This window comes from Pinus tabuliformis, chromosome J (assembly GCF_031772625.1).
Source record: "Pinus tabuliformis cultivar Carrire ecotype Pingquan chromosome J, CPIR1, whole genome shotgun sequence".
Classification (NCBI taxonomy): Eukaryota; Viridiplantae; Streptophyta; class Pinopsida; order Pinales; family Pinaceae; genus Pinus; species Pinus tabuliformis.
In genome coordinates, this window is record NC_142295.1 from 46,495,751 (window position 1) to 46,515,586 (window position 19,836).

A 19,836-nucleotide genomic window follows, 5' to 3' on the forward strand; every position below is an offset into this window, starting at 1 on the left:
TGGTCATGATGGTTCACTTTGTCATCAAGTGTACCGCAAAAAGACCCATACAAACCAGTACCTCCATGCCCACTACCATCACCATCCAACCCATAAATTTGTTGTCTCAAAAACCCTCTTTTCAATATCTATTCACATCTCTAATCCCCAATTCCCCTCCCAAAAGAAATATTATCTTAAAAAAGCCCTTAAAAAGCAATAGTTATTCCTCCAACCAAATCAATAAAGCTTTCCATGCAACTTGGCATCCTTCCTCCAAAAAACCTCCAAACCCCCCTAGAGCCATGATCTCACTTCCATATATAAAAGGAACCACTCATCACATCTCTAAATTTTTAGCCAAAAAAAACAATAAAACTTTATTCAAGTCTTCCAAGACTCTAAAACATTTATTTAAATCTCCTAAAGATCAATTGGATCCAATGATAGACCCTAGAGTTTATAAAATTTCATGCTCCTTGGTCATTCTGATATAAACCAAATTAGCAGATCCCCTAAACTTGTCTAAAAGAACACATGGCAAATACATTCCTTCAAATCTAAACATCTCATATGCTTTGACCAAGTGAAAATCTTCGCCCCTCCTCTCTTCTATTCCATTCGGAGAGTATCAGCGAAGCCCTTGAAATCGAAAAACCTCAAAATAACTTTAATTGTGAAGATGGCTACAAAAATTAAGCCAATCTCGGAAACTTCTATTTCATAAATTTGAACATTAATTTTTGAGGTTTCCTTCCTTACCTCTTATTTGTTCCTCCCTATTGTTAATAATTCTAATAATAATATTAATTATTTCCTTTGATCATCTTCTTTATTTAATTTTCCTCCCCCATACCTCCTAATATTTACTGCTTCCCATTCATTTTCCCCGTGTCTTTTTTTCTCTTTGCTTTAATTAATTTGTTTAATAGATTTTTATTTTTAAATCATTGGTTTATTTAATTCTTATTTAAATCAATAGTAATAATAATATTAATATTTTCTCTAAAGTAATCATCCTTAATTTTCTTATTTCTTTCCCTTGATTATATTTCTAATCAATAAATTACTTAATATTTATATATTTCATTTTTGGCCGATATATACTTTTCCTTTATTATAAAAGTTTAATTTATTTTCATATCATTAACCATAATTAATAATTATTGAATTAAAATCCATTATAGTACTTAATTTTGAATTGTTTATTTATTAATTACATTATTATAATTATTTCTTAACTAATTTGTTATATTCTAATATTTTTTTTTGTCCTCGCATTCCTAAAATTCTCAATCTTCGCACCTTTATAACTTTACATGCTCACTCTTTTTTAATCACTTAGCTTCATTGGTCCCTCAAGATGGGTGAAACAATATCCCCAATCCACTCACATAGTAACAAAATCTAAAAATAACACCATATAAATATTAAATTATTAGTCTAGATGTCATTTTAATTCCGAATCTATGACGTACTAAGCCTGATCAAATCTCTTTTTATTCTAAAATATGTTTGCATTTTAAAAGATTTGATCTCTCGAAACCCTTGAGAGATATTTAGATTTAATTATTAATTATAATTATAATTATAATTATAGATATAATTTTATTTTGACCAAATGCAACGTGAACAGAAGCAGGGCAAAAAAATGGAACGAAGGAAATCCGCAAAGTTAATATTTTCTGGACGCCGTTGGGTATTTGTGATATATTGTGTGTGTATCTCACACATCGTATTTTGGAATAGATTTGAGTTGCTAATTTTGGTCCAAAATTAGCCTCAAATTACACATCATGCACATCACAGTTGATTACTTTAAACCCCATGTTAATTTTTATGCACATCACAGTTGATTACTTTAAACCCCAGGTTAATTTTTATGCACGTCACAGTTAATTACTTTAAATCCCAGGTTAATTTTGCTAAAAATGACAGTAAATATTAAATTACTAGTTTAGATTTTATTTAATTTTACCAAAAATTATGGTAAATATTAAATTACTAGTCTAGATTTCATCTTAATTATGTATTTATCACAAGAGTGAGATGTATCAAATCTTTTTTCTCTCAAACATGTCTGTGTTTTAAAAGATTTGATCCCTGTAGGCCTAGATAGATTTAAAGTTAAGATGTACCAAGATTTAATTATTAATTATATTTCTAGTTATAAATATAATTTTATTTTGACCAAGTCAAAATGTTAAACTAGATATTACAACATATACTATAATAAGCTAGAGAAAATAATTTGTTTTCTTTTAACCTAATATAAATATTTAACAAAATATTACATCTCTACCATACTACCATATTAAACTAAAAAACACTATAAACCTATAGATTATCTTTAAACTAATAGACTTACAAAATTTTCTGAATTTCTTTCTTCTTTTTATAAACCCAACAAAACTTTAAAAAAATTTCAAAACCCACTTCAAATTTGTAAAACATATCAAAAACTCTTACCTAAATTCAAATAAAAAAAAATCTAAATTTTTTTCTATACCATCTTTTTCAAATCCCATTCGTCAACCCCACGATTTCAAATATATTTCAATCCTCTTTTTCGAAGAGAAAAAAAAAAAGACAAGTACCCAGAATATGATATATTAAAGAACCAGTTACATACGACTGTAAATGAACTGAAGTTGAGCGAAGAAATCTTGACCTCCAAAATATGAATGAAGAAATCTGAAAATCTCATCCAACGAGTGCGTGCACACGGGTCGCGGAACACCAATGCAATTTGATATCCTCAATGTTTCCAGAGATTTATTGCGACTGCCAGCACTGGTAATTGGTTATGAATAGATTTGTGGGCGACTAACAGTCGATTCGTTTGTAGTTGGCGGGAAAGTCCACAATTTCCATCCAACGTGCCACGGCCAGAAATCTGAAATTCTTTCTTGACCTCCAAAATATAAATGAAGAAATCTGAAATTCTCGTCCAGCGAGTGCGTGCACTCGGGTTGTAGAACACCAAAGGAATTTGATATCCTCGATGTTTACAGAGATTTATTGCGACCACCAACACTTGTAATTGGTTATGAATAGATTTGTGGGCGACACACAGTCGATTCGTTTATAATTGGCACGGGAGTCCACAATTTCCTCCGAAACTGTCCATCCCTGCCAACTCAGCATTTATTCACTCAGTTTCTTTATTTATCGTTGTCCGTACACTTTTCCATGGGTCAAGTTCAACGGTCAACCAAAGTATATTCATTCCCTCTTACAAATTAAATTTTAAAACGATAAATTAAGTTCAGTTTCTTGGGCTCAACAGGGTTTTTTACAAATCTTAGGGAACTACGAATGGTGTTAAGGGGTCTAAAGGTTGGGGGAACATTATGCATCCTAAGGATTTTCAAAATCGTGTCAGTGGTCCCTTGGATGAAAGGGAGATGAACCCCTAAGAATCGATCTTTAGGGTCTTTCTTAACCTTGGAACCTCTACTAGCTTTAAGGAAAGCTTCAGACCTTGGTGCCTACTATATCCATTATTAGCAAAAGCATTAAGGAGATGGGCTTTCTCTTTATCAAGGTTATTTTCATCAGAGATTCTCAGCGCATGAGTAGCTATTGTGTTGAGAACACCCAACTTTTGAGCAGGGAAATGATGAGAGTTGGCATGAAGATACTGCTCAGTATGAGTTTGTTAATTTTTTTTCTTTTGAGAAGTGACTACTATGTACAAGGAACCGTGATGAATAAAATAATACTTATGCATTGTTTTAACTTTGAATAAAATAATACTTTGCATTGTTTTTAACTAAGATTGCATACCACCTAAATGTATTTAATACCCTTATTTTCTATTTGACCGATATGCAGGTCAAATTTGAAGAAGAAGATAAAACCATAACATTGTTATGCTCCTTGCAGAGTATTGAGACCATTTTTTGTCTTTTATCATTTTGAGCATAAATAAATATCTAGAATTTGGTGCAGTTGTAAGAGCTCTAATATCTGAAGAAGTGCACATGAAGCCTAGAATTGAAACTTCCATGCCAGAAGTTATGGTAGATAGAGGTTAGTCTAGGGAGAAAGGAGAAAAATAAAAAAGCTCTTATAAATCAAAGTCAAGAGGAAATAAGTGGAAATCCAAATGTTGGTTCTTCAAAAAACAGGGCATCTCAAGAAGGGTTGTTCGAAAAGACAAGAGTCTGGTGAAAACCCAAAGAAGGAAGCACTTCAAGTCGAGTCAAGTATGATATACAAGGTTTTGTCTATTGAATCGGGTATGATAAATGAAGTTTTGTCTATTTGTATTTTTTTTCAACATGTTGAAGATTGGCTGTTAGATTTTGGTTCTTCTCATCACATGAGTCCACACATAAACTAGTTCACTTGATATCAAGCTATGAATGGTAGTTTGGTGCTTATGGGTAATAATGTATCTTGTTAAAATGTTGGTGTAGGAAATGTCAGAATAAAAATGTATGATAGTATGATTAGAACATTGACCAATGTCCCTAAAATGAAAAACAATTTGATTTCTTTAGGAGTATTGGATTCAAAGGGTTACAAATTCACAGGTCAAGGTGGAGCGTTGAGAGTTTCAAAGGGCGCTCTAGTTTTTATGAAGGCAAAGAAGATCATAAACCTGTATAGACTTAAAGGAAGTACTCAGGTTAATGAGGCAACAATTATATCTGAGGATGTAGGAGAATTTAATCGCCTATGGAATCAATGGCTGGGTAATGTGAACGAGAAGTGCCTTCAGGTATTGATGAATCACAAGCTACTACCTAATTTAAAATAATTGAGTTTGGATTTTTGCAAACTTAGTGTATATGTAAAACAATGTAGACAAAAATTTAAAATTGGTAGTCATAATAGTAAAGAAGTTTTGGATTATGTTCATTCTGATCTCTGTGGACCATCTCCTATGGTGTCTTATGGAGATGAACCTTATTTTGTAACATTTATTGTTGAATACTAAAGTTTGGGTTTATATGTTTAAATTAAAGGTTGATGTAGTTAATGATTTTAAACAATTTCAAGTTACGTTGGAAAACAAAACAGGCAATTCAATTAAATATTTAAGAACTCACAATGGTGGTGAATTTACTTCCTTAGAATTTGAACAATATTGCAAGGATGAATGGATTGTTAGACACAAAATTACACTGTACTCCTCAACAAAAATGGCATTGTTGAACCTATGAACATGATTCTTATGGAAAGAGCCATAAGCATGATCAACAATGCTAATTTACAAAAGGAGTTGTGGGTAGAAGCAGTATCCATTACTTGTTATTTGGTAAATATATCACCTTTAGTTGCTATTAATTGTAAAATTCCTGAAAACATTTGGTCGGTTTAGTCTTGAGATTATTCATATTTAAGAATTTTTTTGTTGTAATGCTTATTCTCTTATTCCAAAGAATCAATGTTCTAAGTTAGACCCAAAAGCAAAAAGTTATGTCTTTGTTGGGTATGACGATGTTGTGAAAGGATATAGGTTGTGGGATCCTTCTATGCATAATAACATCATTAGTGAAGGCGTAACATTTGATGAATCTTCTCTTCTAAAAGTCGATGTTGAAAAATTCAAACAAGAACAAGTATCACAAAATCAACAAATTCATATGGAGACTCAACCTTTTTCTGAAATTCGGAAGGAAGAAGAAGCTTATGAAGAAAACAGTGAAGAAGATATAAAGGAAATTGTAGAAATTCAACAACCAGTCACTCTTAGGAGGTCTACAGGAGAAAGAAGAGCACCCAGGAGGTATGAGGGCTCAACTTGTTTTTTTTCCCTGATTGCTGATGATGGTGAACCTTTGTGTTATTAGAAAAATATTGATAGTGAAAAATGGAAGAAGGAAATGGGCGAGGACATAGATTCCTTGGCCAAGAATGAAACCTAGGATCTTGTAGAACTTCCTAAAGGGAGAACTGTTGTTGGATGTAAATGGGTCTTCAAATTGAAGAGAAATATTGATATATAGAAAGCGAGGTTTGTAACAAAAGGGTACTCTTAGATAGAAAGTATTGAATTTCATGAGATTTTTTCGCTAGTTGTAAAATTTGTTTCTATTCATACTGTGTTAGCGCTAACTGCATTACTCAAACTTGAGTTAGAATAGTTAGATGTTAAAAAAAAATCCTTCATGGAGATTTAGATGGGGATATCTATATGGAACAACCAAAATATTTTTTACAAGGTCACAACAGGAGATTAATTTGCAAGCTTAGGAAATCATTATATGCCCTAAGATAATCACCCAAGAAATGGTACAAAAAGTCGATTCCTTCATGGTTAACCAGAAATTTACTAGAAGTGGATATGATCATTGTGTTTATTTTAAAATTTTCAGTGGGATATTCATTATCTTGGTTTTGTATGTTTACAATATGCTTATTGCAAGAAAAATCATGGAAGAGCTCAATAGGTTAAAGGCTTAGCTTGCTAGGATATCCAATATGAAGGATCTTGGAGCTGCAAAACAGATCTTGGTCAAGGAGATACACAAAGATAAGAAAAATGAAAAGCTATGGTTATCTCAACAGAAGTATGTGGATAAAATACATGTAAAGTTTGGTATGAACAATGTGAAACCTGTTAATGTTCCTTTAGCTTCCCATTTTAAGATTTATTGGGGTTCAAGTCCTAGTACTGGTGAATAAAAATAGTATATGTCTCGTGTACCATATGCAAATGCAATAGGAAACTTAATGGCTATGATGGTTTCTACAAGACCTCACATTTCGACCTAGCATTTCACATGTAGTTGGCAATGTCAGCAAGTTCATGGCAAATCCAGGAAAATACCATTGGAAAGTAGTGAAATGGGTGCTTCGGTATTTGAGAGGCACAAATGACAATTGTGTCATCTTTAATAGTTGTGGTGATTCAGTCTGCAGCTATGTCGATTCAAATTATGTTGGTGAATTAGACAAGAGGAGACCAACTACAAGATATGTCTTTACTCTTGAATATTGTAGGTTTTAACCCTGTACAGAAATTACCTGCATATGAATTCTAAAACATAGAAAATAAACAATGCGAGAGAATAGCACATAAAACACATATACATAGAGATTTTCCCTTGGATCCCAAAACCGGGACTACCAGATTGATTTTTCATTATGTTCCTTTCATTGTTACAATACATATATATACATGCTGAAGCATCCAATACCACGGACCGAAAACCATCGTGTCCAAAACCATGTGTGAAAACCATGCACAAAACCATAGGTAGGTCCACCCAACCTAATATAGGGTCCAAAAAAAATTTCCCCGAGGCGCTGCCCTAGACCCCGTAAATGGGGGCTACCTGCCTGCCTCAAACCCCCTGTGACTCCCCCACTGCACAATTGGCGCAACGAGGGGGGGCTCCGCCACCCCTCTAACCCCCTGGGTAACTAGGGGGCTATTCGTGAAAAGAATATAACACAACCCAACAAAGATGGTGTGATTAGTTGGATTTCAAAGCTTCAGGAAACAGTTGTTTTGTCCACTACTGAGGAAAAATATGTAGTTTCTTCACATGCTTGTAAAGAGACGATGTGGCTGAAGGGTCTAATATTGAAGAAGCTGTTATAATATATTGTTGGGCAGACTTTCTGGGAGTTTCCCCTCCCTTTGTACTTGCTTATTGTTGATGTTCTTGGTTAATTGTATATGGTTAATGATTGAGAATGGTCTTCACTAAAGTATAAAGGATAATGCTGTTACTTGGTTATAAAACATAAACTAAGTATGTTCATGATGAAATAGGCGTCCACGAATGTTAGTATTGTTAAAAAGAAAGCATTTGGTGGTGCCGCACCTCGCTACAAGAGCTTGAAAGATCACCGTAGGTGTAGGGGCGTGACAGTTGGTATCAGAGCTCGGTCGGAGCTGGTGAGAAAGGGTGGCTCGTGACAGTGACAAGAGTACTTGCAGGTGAAGGAGACTGTTTCACACGAAGTGGAACAGGGACCGGTTCAGGTTGCAGGTGACTTGGTAAAGATGTCTATCTTGCAGAAATTGGGTTATGAATCCTTCGAAGAATTCGAAGGAAGTCTGCTTGAAAAGTCAAAGGAAGTAAGACAAGGATTTGTGGAATGTGGCAAAAGGTTGTCCAAAACAAAGGTGCTCTTCGTGCCTTGGTCAAGGAAGGGATTTCTGACAAGAATAAGGAGGAAGCCTATCAACTTGCAAAGGAAGTGGACTTGATTGAAGCAGAACTCAAGGAGCTCGAGATAAGACAGAAATTGAACCAAAAGAAGTGGGATTGCCTAGCTTTTGAGGTGAGGCATCTCCTAGCCTTGAAGAGGAAGGCTGAAGCTGAGAAAGAGCTTCTTCAACCCGGTTGGGCAATGGAGCAAGGTAAAGTTGCAGATTGTGCCATTAAGGAAGAGGAAGCCGTGATGATCAAAGATGTTGAAGACATGACTACGATGAAGAATGAACTTGAGGATGATCAAGTTGAACCAGGATCGTGCAGTTTGTCAACATGTATGGATGAGGTCACTCACATGGAAGAGCCTCATGATGATGAAGTAAGTGATGATACTTGTGTTTCATTTGGGCATTTGGGAGATGGGCCGTGTGCAGGAAAGGGCAAAGCCAGTTTGCCAATGCTAGGGAGGATCTCACCATGGATGACTATGATGGAACCTTGTATGGAGAAGCAAGGATTGTCAACTGTTGCAGGGCTTGTTGGGGCTACTTGTGACCTTGTGATGAAAGGTGCAAGGACCCGGAACAAGGATGGAACTTGATGATCATTGTGGATGATTGGGTCATGCTTTAGCCACATGGAGAATTGGCTAAGTGCCCGGCATGACTCATGGACAGGTTGAGGAGGGCACACACTTGTGATGTTTTGGGTGGACTTGTCATGGCCGAGACCAAGAGCAAGTCTTGATGGACACTTTGGTGGAGGAGCTATGATGAAGGGACTCATGACATGATGATGAGATGGTTGGGTGACCAAGTTCACTAAACCGAAGATCGAAAACTTGGATGAGATGGCCAGATGTCGTGATGTGTCTACTTGGTTGGACTACATGGGCAGCTTAGTCATGGACATCAGGTTGGAGACTTGAAGACATGGAGCATGGCAGACCTATGCAAGGACATTGTGTGGAAGCACTTGTAGAGATGTCAAGGGACATCCAAACAAGGTGCTAAGGCAGGAATGTTATGCAGATGGGCTTGCTAGGAAACTTGAGGATGGCACATTGCAGATGATGAAGAGGACTTCATGGACCTGAATGGGGCACATCGAGAGTTGATAAGATGGAAGACTTGGATGGACTTGCGAGCAGCTATGGAGCATTCCTACTACATGGGGATGGGTTATGGAGCTCATGAGGACATGAGATTGTTGTGACTTTTAGGGACTTCATGTATGGTGGACTTAAAGATCTAATACATTGAGGAGCTGAGGTCAGGTGACTTTGATGCAGTATGGGATGCATACTTTCAAAGTGCATGTATGGGCATGGCTTGGAAGAGTGACTTGATGTAGAGGATCGATAAGGGGCACTTTGAAGTGATGAAGTTACAATGATGATGATGATGCTTTGGTGATACACTTGAGCATGGGTTGAGCCGAGACTCAACGACTTTCTATACATGGGAGTTGATTTGATCAAGGATCATGGGCAACACATGGATAGGTGAGACAAGTGCATACTTGTTTCTATGGAGACTTGAGGATGGCACATTGCAGATGATGGAGAGGACTTCATGGACCTGAATGGGGCACATCGAGAGTCGGTTTGATGAGATGATCTCTTCACTTTGGAGGAGACACACACATGGACAACATATTGCAGATGACAGTGGTTCTACATATGTTGCGGTGATGTTTGCCTTATGTGGAGGAGACAACATCATGGATGATGGTATGTTGTCGAGGATGACAACGATTTCAGGTGGAGGAGAATGTTAGGCCTCCGGGTGATTGTGCGACGGGCGCTGGGCGAAGGCGTGCACGAAGGTGCGCGGGCGCACGACAGGCGCGTGCTGAACGGGCGCGCGACACAATTGCGACGATGTGCGGTCACTTTGCGACAAAACATGCGACGAAAGGATCACTCACGAAAATGGCTAAGTGTCGTTACACTTGGGCGTATATGTTATGAGAGCATGTAAACAAGGTTTATATGCGTTGGACAAAGGACAATAAAATATACCCCAGCCGACACCATAAAGCATAAACGTGGGGGCATTCATATTAACGTTTAGAAGGTCGGCCTAAGGTAAATACACATGGATGGCATGCGTATAAATGGAAGGAGGCTGCACCTTATTTGAACCATTCATCTTCGCATAAGATTGAACACTCATACGCACAAGGGTAAACTGCGCAAGGGTAAAGGGAGGTTATGCATATCTCATGCGTAGTCCTTCTAAAGTGCAGATTTGGACTATTAAGTGTTGGTTTGGGTGAGGCAAGCGTGCTAAGGTGGAAATTGTGTGCAGGACTTGGCAGAGTGAGATAGGTAGCTGGGTGAGCATTCTTCTTTGTGCAAGGGTGCACATAATTGTAAAAGGCTGTTCTATGCCTTGATTGTAAAATTATTCTAAGTATTGGCTTGGAGATTGCCAAGCATACTTGTATTGTAATATTGAAGAAGCTGTTATAATATATTGTTGGGCAGACTTTCTGGGAGTTGCCCCTCCCTTGTACTTGCTTATTGTTGATGTTCTTGGTTAATTGTATATGGTTAATGATTGAGAATGGTCTTCACTAAAGTATGAAGGATAATGTTGTTACTTGGTTATAAAACATAAACTAAGTATGTTCATGATGAAATAGGCGTAGTCCACGAATGTTAGTATTGTTAAAAAGAAAGCGTTCGGTGGTGCCGCACCTCGCTACAAGCGGTTGAAAGATCACCGCAGGTGTAGGGGCGTGACACCCTGGCTCTTGTACTGGTTTATATGTTTACCAATACGTAGGTGTCGGCCTACAGAAGGCTACCACCTTCACTCTTCCTCCAGGGACCACGTTTCATAAATTTTTAGACTGGATACTCCTAGTACACATCAACACAATATGTAGGTCACGTTTCATCAAATTTTCATACTGGACCCATCAATAACATTGAAGCTCAAAATCAATCACCACAACTATAATACAACAATCAAATACAATTGCATCAACTAATCACTAAAACCCATCAACTCTGAAGCAAAACACAATCAATCAATTTGAACAGTCAGATCATTGTCACTAGAACATAGAGCTGAACCCAGAACACTGCATCAACAACCAGAACCAACTTCAACCTCAAAAATCATATGTCAGAATGTATACACTACTTAAATGAGGACAACCTACATGTATACGCTACTTTCTGTAACCCAACCTGCATACACCTCCAAAGATATTGAATCATAAAACTTATGAACCAAAAACTATACTACCCAAAGACATTCTCAAGATCTGCTATCATATTACAGATTTCTGAACAGATAACAGCAAAAGATCACCCTTCTTACTCAATCAATCAATCAGACAGACTCAATCTCCTTATATAATCAATTTTACATAAGATATAATGAAGACATCATTAGCAAACAACAGTAAAACAACAGCACTGATCAGATAGATCAATCATTTCTGAACAAAAAGTCCTTCCTCTACATACACTACTTGGAAGTGTCGAACCCGCGTATATACGTGCCTTCATCGAGGCGAACCTGCGCATAGATCTGCAAATAATGACTTATAACTTCACAACTTTTCAAGACTTTAGATATACCTAGATCATAGCATTTAAATGATAAAACATGTGTTAAAACTTAGATCTAGCCTATCCATTATCAGATCATACAATGATAAGTCATTTCAGGTCTCATGATCCTAATCCAACATTGTATCCAAGGGTGCATAAGATGTTTCAGATCTATATCATAACCGTAACCTTTACAACAAAAAATATACTTCAGATAGAAGTATTCATGAAAAACCCTTTCACTTGCACACTTAGCCCTTTGATCTTCTCCTCCTATATACTTAGAGCCTTTGTCAATACCATGCACCAAAACAACACTTAGAACCTATGGTATTCTTAGACGGGATCAAGTAGTTGTTATTCTGCTCAATATTGTGGGCTAATACCATGGTATGGACCCTTGGTATTTTTTAACCTTAATTTTCCATTCCATATGCATTTTTCCTTCTGTGAAACTGTGTGCATATGTATACACTCCTTTTATTATGTGTACCCACGTGTATATGCAACTTGGACTAGGTTAAATAGCGTATACAACTTAAAACATTCTCTTTCCTCAATTTCTTGATTATGATTTGTAATCCTTTGTCCCATCATCCTGTTCTTCTATACCATTACTATGTTACCTCTGAATAGACCTGTTACAATGTGAGTTTCCCTTTATCATTTCTGAATTGACCTATATGTGGGTTGCCATCAAGGACAACACATGTACCATAATGCCAACACCATTTTGTAAGAAAAATAATTAATGGTGACAAAGTAGCTCTTAAAAAGGTCCACATACAGGAGAATTGTGTAAACATGTTCATGAAACCAATTTTGGTAAAGAAGTTGTAGTGGTGTTTGACTTCTCTTGGGTTGCAGAAAATATGATGAATGGGCATAGACAATGGATTAGGAAAATTATTGTCCAAGCGGAGATTGTTAAGAATGACAACAAATTAAAAGATTTTGTAATTACCTTAATCAGATGATTGCATAGTGATAGGAAGTTTTGTAAGGATTTCTTCCTATTTAAATGTTGGAACCTGAGAAGCCTATTGTATTGGAGAGTCATTGTTGACCTTGAATAATAAAGTAGTTATGTTAAAAGGGTAAACATAACATTACTACTTTAAGTAGAAATATCAACTTTGATTTGTGTATACTACTAAAAATATTCTATAGAGATTAAATCCATATCCTCTACTTAATGATTATTGATAATTAAATTAAAATTCTAACCAATCTATTTCAAAATAAAAAATAAAAATAAAAAACTTATCAACATAATTATTTTTTTCTTACGACCATAATTTAATAAGAAATATTAAATAAAACCATAACTAAGTTATTGTTATATAACTTTTATTAAAAAAAAAAAAAATATATATATATATATATATAATGATGCCTTCTAACATTGTAGGCAACTTTATTTGAAATTTTAAAGTGTGTTTGATTGGAACCATGCACCAATTAGATTATCAAAAGACAATTGTTTATGAAGTGACAACTATGCACCTCATAATATCGCTAATGAAAATGATAACAATGTTGGGCGACTTTGTAAAAACTATGCACCAAAAGGCATTCATTGTTGTTGCTCAATGCTCTTTATGTTTTCTCTTTTTATGTTAATGAATTTTAAATTTGCAATAAAAAAAATTTAGTATGATTTTTTAAATTGAAAAATGCAAATGTTAAAATAGATATGAGTAGAAACATCAAAATGCGGAAAAACAATTGTTATTATTTTTCATTTTATTGATATGTATCTATATTTTAGAATAAGTTTTTAGAATTTATTTCGTAATAAATCTTTGAAAATTTTAATTAATTATTGGGTAGATGTTAAAGATTTAATCTGCATGGAATATGCCAAAATATTCACAACATTAATATTTATATTCAAGTTAGTTATACTCTTTTAATGAATTTATCTCAAATAATTAATTAAAGAAAATATCATATCTACACGTGTCACATTGGCATGTGGTATTGATAAGCCATTGTGTTGTCTCATGGCATATAACAAACATTATTTACAAGTAAAAAATTCCATAGTAATCCCCTATGGTTGTGGATAAAGGCTTGGAAACTAGGCATCGAGGCTATGCCCTTCTCCCATGCGGCAAACATGCTAGTTATTAATTATGGATCATGATGACAGTACTCCTATCATGCGAACTCTCTAGAAGCTGAGTTTTGGAAATTAAATGGTGCTCAGGGTAATCACTCAACTTTCCTAACTTGGGTGATGAGTTTATGGCATTGGGAGTGCAGTAAGGTTCATGACGGAGACCAAGTGTGCTCGCCTGGGTGTTGGCTCAACTGGCGCAATGCAGTGGCTCACCATCTTGATGTAGTATGGATTCACTATGATTTTCAAATCAGTATTTGGGACCCGAGCTCGACTTGGAGACGCAGAATTCTTCTCAGCATCAAGCTAGGAAGGGAAATAAGGAAAATTTTCATCAACTCTGAAAGAAAGTTTAAGGTGGATTGTTTCTCATGCTTCGTGAAGATAACCCCTCTGCTTTGTTTTTGGTTCTCCGACTGGGTTCTTTATTATTCAATGGATGTTCTTTGAGTTATTTCCATATGGAGTCTTTTGAAGTGGAAAAGTGACCAAGAGAGTGACATCGATAATTCTCACTGTGGGGATTTCGGGGGTCTGAGTCGGAGGGTTTCAACTGCTCAAGCCCTAGATGCTGGCATTTTTTCTAGCTTGTGTTTGCCTCCAATCGAATTTTACCACCTTCTTTGTTCCGGTCTGGCTCTCGTGTTCACTGTCTTCATTGTCCTGAGTCAGTGAATGCTTATAACTCTCTTTTTCCTCTAAATTATTGCTAGTATGGGATTAATTCCATGTGGGTGGGGTCTCTAGTTAATTGGGTGCATGCAACGATCATTTAGAAGGTTGTTCACCTAGTTACAAAAGGCATCCCTGTCATAAGTTTAACTTGGAGTAAGTCTATCTCTTATCGATCCAGGGCTTCTCCTCGATGGGTGTGCAGTGCTTCGAAGCTGGATAGACTCCCTTGTTTTTTTGGTAGGGACTCTATCTTCTGCTCTGAAAGGGGGTGTCTTGTCCCTTTCCACATCCCATTCTATAATCTTCATAGTTCGATCAATATGCTGCGCCATCATGGGCAACCATGCTCTCAGTCATCTGGCTCTCAGTCAAAGCTCTTCTTCAGGTAATTCTGGAGGTATGGAATGTGATGGTAAGGTGGCTCCCTCTCTGATTCATTCTCCTAGCCGGGTTGACGCTCCAACTTCATTGAATTCCATTGCAAAGAAACTTAGATGAATTCAGGAAAATATGGACCATTAGAGAATGTCGATATGAGGACCGTAATGAGGTGGTTGCATATATGAATGATATTCAGTTTATCTGGAATGAGATTCTAGAGCAGCTACACAATCTCCGTTAGAGCCAATGTTGCACCAATGGGCATCTTTGTGATCTGGAAGCTCGAGTTGAACACATCGACTTCCATATGCATGAACATGTTAGCTTTCATGTTGCACCTCTTGTAGTCCCTCCCCGCCCCCCTCCTTGATATGTTGATGTCAATATTTGTGCTCTTTTTGTCTCTCTTTTGTGATGTATGGCTCTTAAACCTGGCGGAAATAATGCTTGTAAGGGTCAATCTTTCGAATACTCCGGCCCTCTGTGCCAATAGGTCTAGTCGGAATGAGGCTTGGGGGCCATAGAGACCCATTTTGTAATATATGTTTTTATGATAATATAATCAAAGAAATTTTACTGACAAAAGAAAAACATGGTAAAGTGGGAGTGGATATCCATGATTAAGAATGTTGTTTAAATCATATATTAATTCATTTTATAATAATGATAATAATAATAATAATAAAGCTATAATTTAGTTAATTTTTATGATATATTTTAATCTAGGCAATGTCAGATGTATCGTGGGGTATGTGTTTTTATGCTTATCAACATTTATATACATGTACAAATGCATGCATCATGGAAGTTTCAAAGTCATCTCATATTAGGGTTCACTAGAAAATGTTAACAAATATTTGGGTTGTAAATTTAGACAACAATTTTCATCCTTGAAGAAGTTAAGAAGGTTAGGAAAGCAGAGAGAGTGTCATATTTGTAAGGCATCTACAGTTCAACTCAATTTGTCATAAGTTAAATAAAAGGCGGGTACACAAAATTTTGCTTTCATTAGATTATAAGAGTTCAGACTGAACTTCTCATTTGGACTCTAAGGGAGCCTGAAAACTTTGAATCTCATATGGAAATATATCCAAACTTCTTTACAATATAGAGAGCAAGGAAACCAGTATAGAAATAAGTTATATTAAAATCCATGGATGACCAAAGCTCAATGGAATGGAAAATTATAGAGTTCGTTACATATAGTCAAGTGGAAATTACAGTTATCTAAAACCTTTGAAAAAAGACCTTGACAATTCATTCTTGCAGCTCTTGGACCATCTACCCAATATTTTTATGCTTTTTGGAAATTACATTACAAAATCTGAATCACATTCAATGAATGCTTGCACAAGGGTCACAACACCACAATGATTGAAGGGTTTGAAACCCTATAGAATGTTTGCTAGCCACCAAAACTCTTCAAGAAATTTGTATTATCTTATCTTGTCCACTACATAAACTAACAAGTAATGGGGACATGCATTGGAAGCCTCTTCAGCATGGTAGAGCATTCTGCTCAATTCAATAACATCACCCCAAGTGGATAGCCTAACTATAGGAAACATACAGGCCCATACGAAGAACATATGTACACAAATCCATAATACAATTACATAATATGTTGGAAAGGGCACCCACATGGATTGGCATTCCAACATGGCAAGCAAAGGAAATTCCCTTTCATAAAGTGGGTAGGTACCCTGCAAGAGAAGGTTATCATGTTCCTTCCATATCAAATGTTCATTTATTGCTTTATTTGTATAGCGAAGAGAAGGCACATTTCATGTATGTTTTTAGAAAATGGAAGGTTGAATTCATTATTACTTTCTACACACTAAACAAGTCTTGTTGAGACAATCCGGGCAACTTCCTATGCCATTCAACTTCATCAACTTTGGATACCATAGGAATGGACTTGTTGTCTATTATAACAATATTCCATCTTTTTTTACCAATGTTCCATTGAGTTTTTGAGACGGGGAAATGCGGGAGCGGGGATAAATACAAGGGGGCATATATAAGCAACCCCAAAATTTAAGGAAATTTCGGGAAACAAGGGGACATCAAAGTCATAAAAAATATAAAATTATTAAAAATTTATATATAAAATAAAGAATAAAATCCCAACAATGTAAAATTGACATTTCTGAAATCATCAATGTAAACTTGTAAATGTAAAAGTAAATTACTAAATTGAATCCATCATTTGACATTATGCAATGTTCTATCTAAATTCATCATTTGGCAATGGGCAAGTGTATCAAGATTAATAGCCCACTCTGTGTTCATTTAGCACTTTAAATGAACAACATTGTCTAGCCATAGCAAGTAAGGACACAATACAAATTATGAAAGTAAGTGTCTTCATGGAGGAAATCCCATTGACTTCTATAGCAATTTTATAAGAGAACTTATACCATCAACCAATCCAAGAAATGAAAAATGGGAAGGTTGAGCTGCATTCAAATAAAATTAAAGCTTGAGTTAATAGTAACAAAAAAATGTAAGTTCAGACAATTCCATTTAACTATGATACATGACCAATTGGTCCAAGCTAAGAATTTCTGAGATTTAATGGAAGATTCCTTAAAGATATTTGATGCATATCCTAAGGGATTTTTTGTTGTTCCTTTCTCAACAAACTTCACATATACTTAAACCAGGTATAAAGTCCAGCAAGCTACCTCATCAGAAATTGCATATAAGGTTGAAAAACCATCAAAGACTAACTTATGGAAGTTATATGTTCACTGAGTCATTAATAAACATTGGTATTAAATGGTTTGCTAACATTTACCAATACTATACAATCTATAAATGCCAAATCTTAGAGGAAATATATCAATGGCATTCTAAAATGTCCAATTAAAAATTAAATTGCATTATATCATTCTAACCAATTCATTTTCCTCCCTGCTAAAATCCTCATAAGCTCCAACATGGAAAATCCATGGAGTAACAATATCTAACTCAAATAATGTCTTGAACACACAAAAGAATAAATCTATAATGAATTACAGCGACAAAAGAATAAATCTATGATGAATTACAGCAACAATGAATTATAGCAACAATAAACATAATGAATTGTTAAAGAAGATACAAAAGCTCCGTCAGGTAAAAGACTAAAAGACTAAATGCAATATAAATATTTTGAATTTTCCCAAATCTATTGGAAAACGATATGTATCAATGATAATATACAAAAATGCAATTCTGGTATCTTGCATTTTTCTAGATGCTTTCTCACTTCATTTAAGTGAGACTTATGTATAAGTGACAAAACAAACTATTCAATTCCTGTACATATATTGATATCAGTATTTATCAATGTTCAGTGGGCTCAATAGCAGGGCACTCCTTAAGCTGGCACAAGCAATGGAGTCATTCATGTTAAGATATTTTTTTGTTTTCACTTCTGTTAGTCAGTGAATGGATCAATCAACACATGATATTAGTCACACCTCCATTATAAACATCTTCAGCCGCGCAATCAATAAATAATGATCACTATCTGTCAGTAACAGTCAGCAATGTCATTCTTTCAAAATGCTGTACACAAGTTGCTCCTTAAGTTACACGAGCACTGGATTGGAACAGGGCATGCAGAAACACAAGGTCTACTCCTTTTAGGCTCAAATAATTCTATAACTAAAATGGCAGATGCATATTTCCCTGCTGCTTGGACATCAAGCGCTAGGTGTTTTTGGATGCGGGAAACCCTGCAAAGGCCAGAAGAAAATTCATGTTCTGTTTGCTCTGTTCTGTATGATCTCTCCCTTTTAAATGGAGGTAATGGAAATGAAGATTAGTCTAACCATTCACCCTTAACAACAAGGATAAGCTTTTTCCTTTTGACAAGCTCGCCGAAATCTATACATTAGATTCTGTGTAAAACTTGATCCAAGGGTGGCCTGTAGCAGTAGAGGAAAATATTGTCAGAATGAGTCGTATATTGATAATTTCATTTAAGAGAAAATAAAGATAACGCATATATGCAGAATGTTTAATGCCCAGCATTTCCACAATTTTACTTATTGTAAGTCAGCGACAGTCATCAATGGCATGCTTTCAAAATGCTGTACACAAGCTGCGTTTAAAGTGAGACGACCACTGCAGTGGAACAGTGCCTGCAGAACACAAGGTCTGCTCCTTTTTGGCTCAGATAATCTCATCTGTGAAATAGCAGCTACAAGAGTATCTACAATAGCTGCTTGGCTATCAATCTCCGGCTGTCTTAGACGTGAGAAACCCTGCAAAGGCCCGACGAAAAATTCATCTTCTCCATACTCTGTTGGAATTGAATTTGCAAACTGCCCTCTTTTCGCCCTTTTATGTGCAGACAATGGAAGTGGGGTTTCTTCTAAGCATTGATCCTTCACAGCAAGCAAAGAGTTTTCCCTTTTGGAATGCTGCCTGGAATCTTTACATTAGACTCCGTGTAAGGAATGTTGGCTGGAATATTTACACTAGTCTCCGTGTAAAACTTGATCCAAGGGTGGCCTGCAACCACAGAGGATGAAAATATGATCAATAGATTCATAATTACATTTTAAGAGAAAATAAAGATAACAGATAATACAAAATATTTAATTCTCAGCAATGCAACAATTTTACTCACTCAGCACTTCCTACGGAGAAAGTCTCTTTTCCACATCCTTGAAAGCATCCTTGATAGCAAATCCCTTGCTAGCCCTGATATGGGCTGCCACACTTGAGAATGAAAATCTAACTGTACTAGTTTTATTGCCTCAAATATGGCTTCAATAGATCCTCCTTGAAATGGTAATATGCCTATCAAAAGGCATGTAGGAGACACCAGCCCCCCAAACATCAACCTTTTCTGAATAAGTCGTCCCTGCCAAAACTTCAGGGGCAACATATGAAGGACTCCCTACCACTCCAGATAAATTTTGACCTGTTTGAATGTGAAAATGTACTCTCAGTCAAATACATAAAGAAAACTGGTGAATTATATT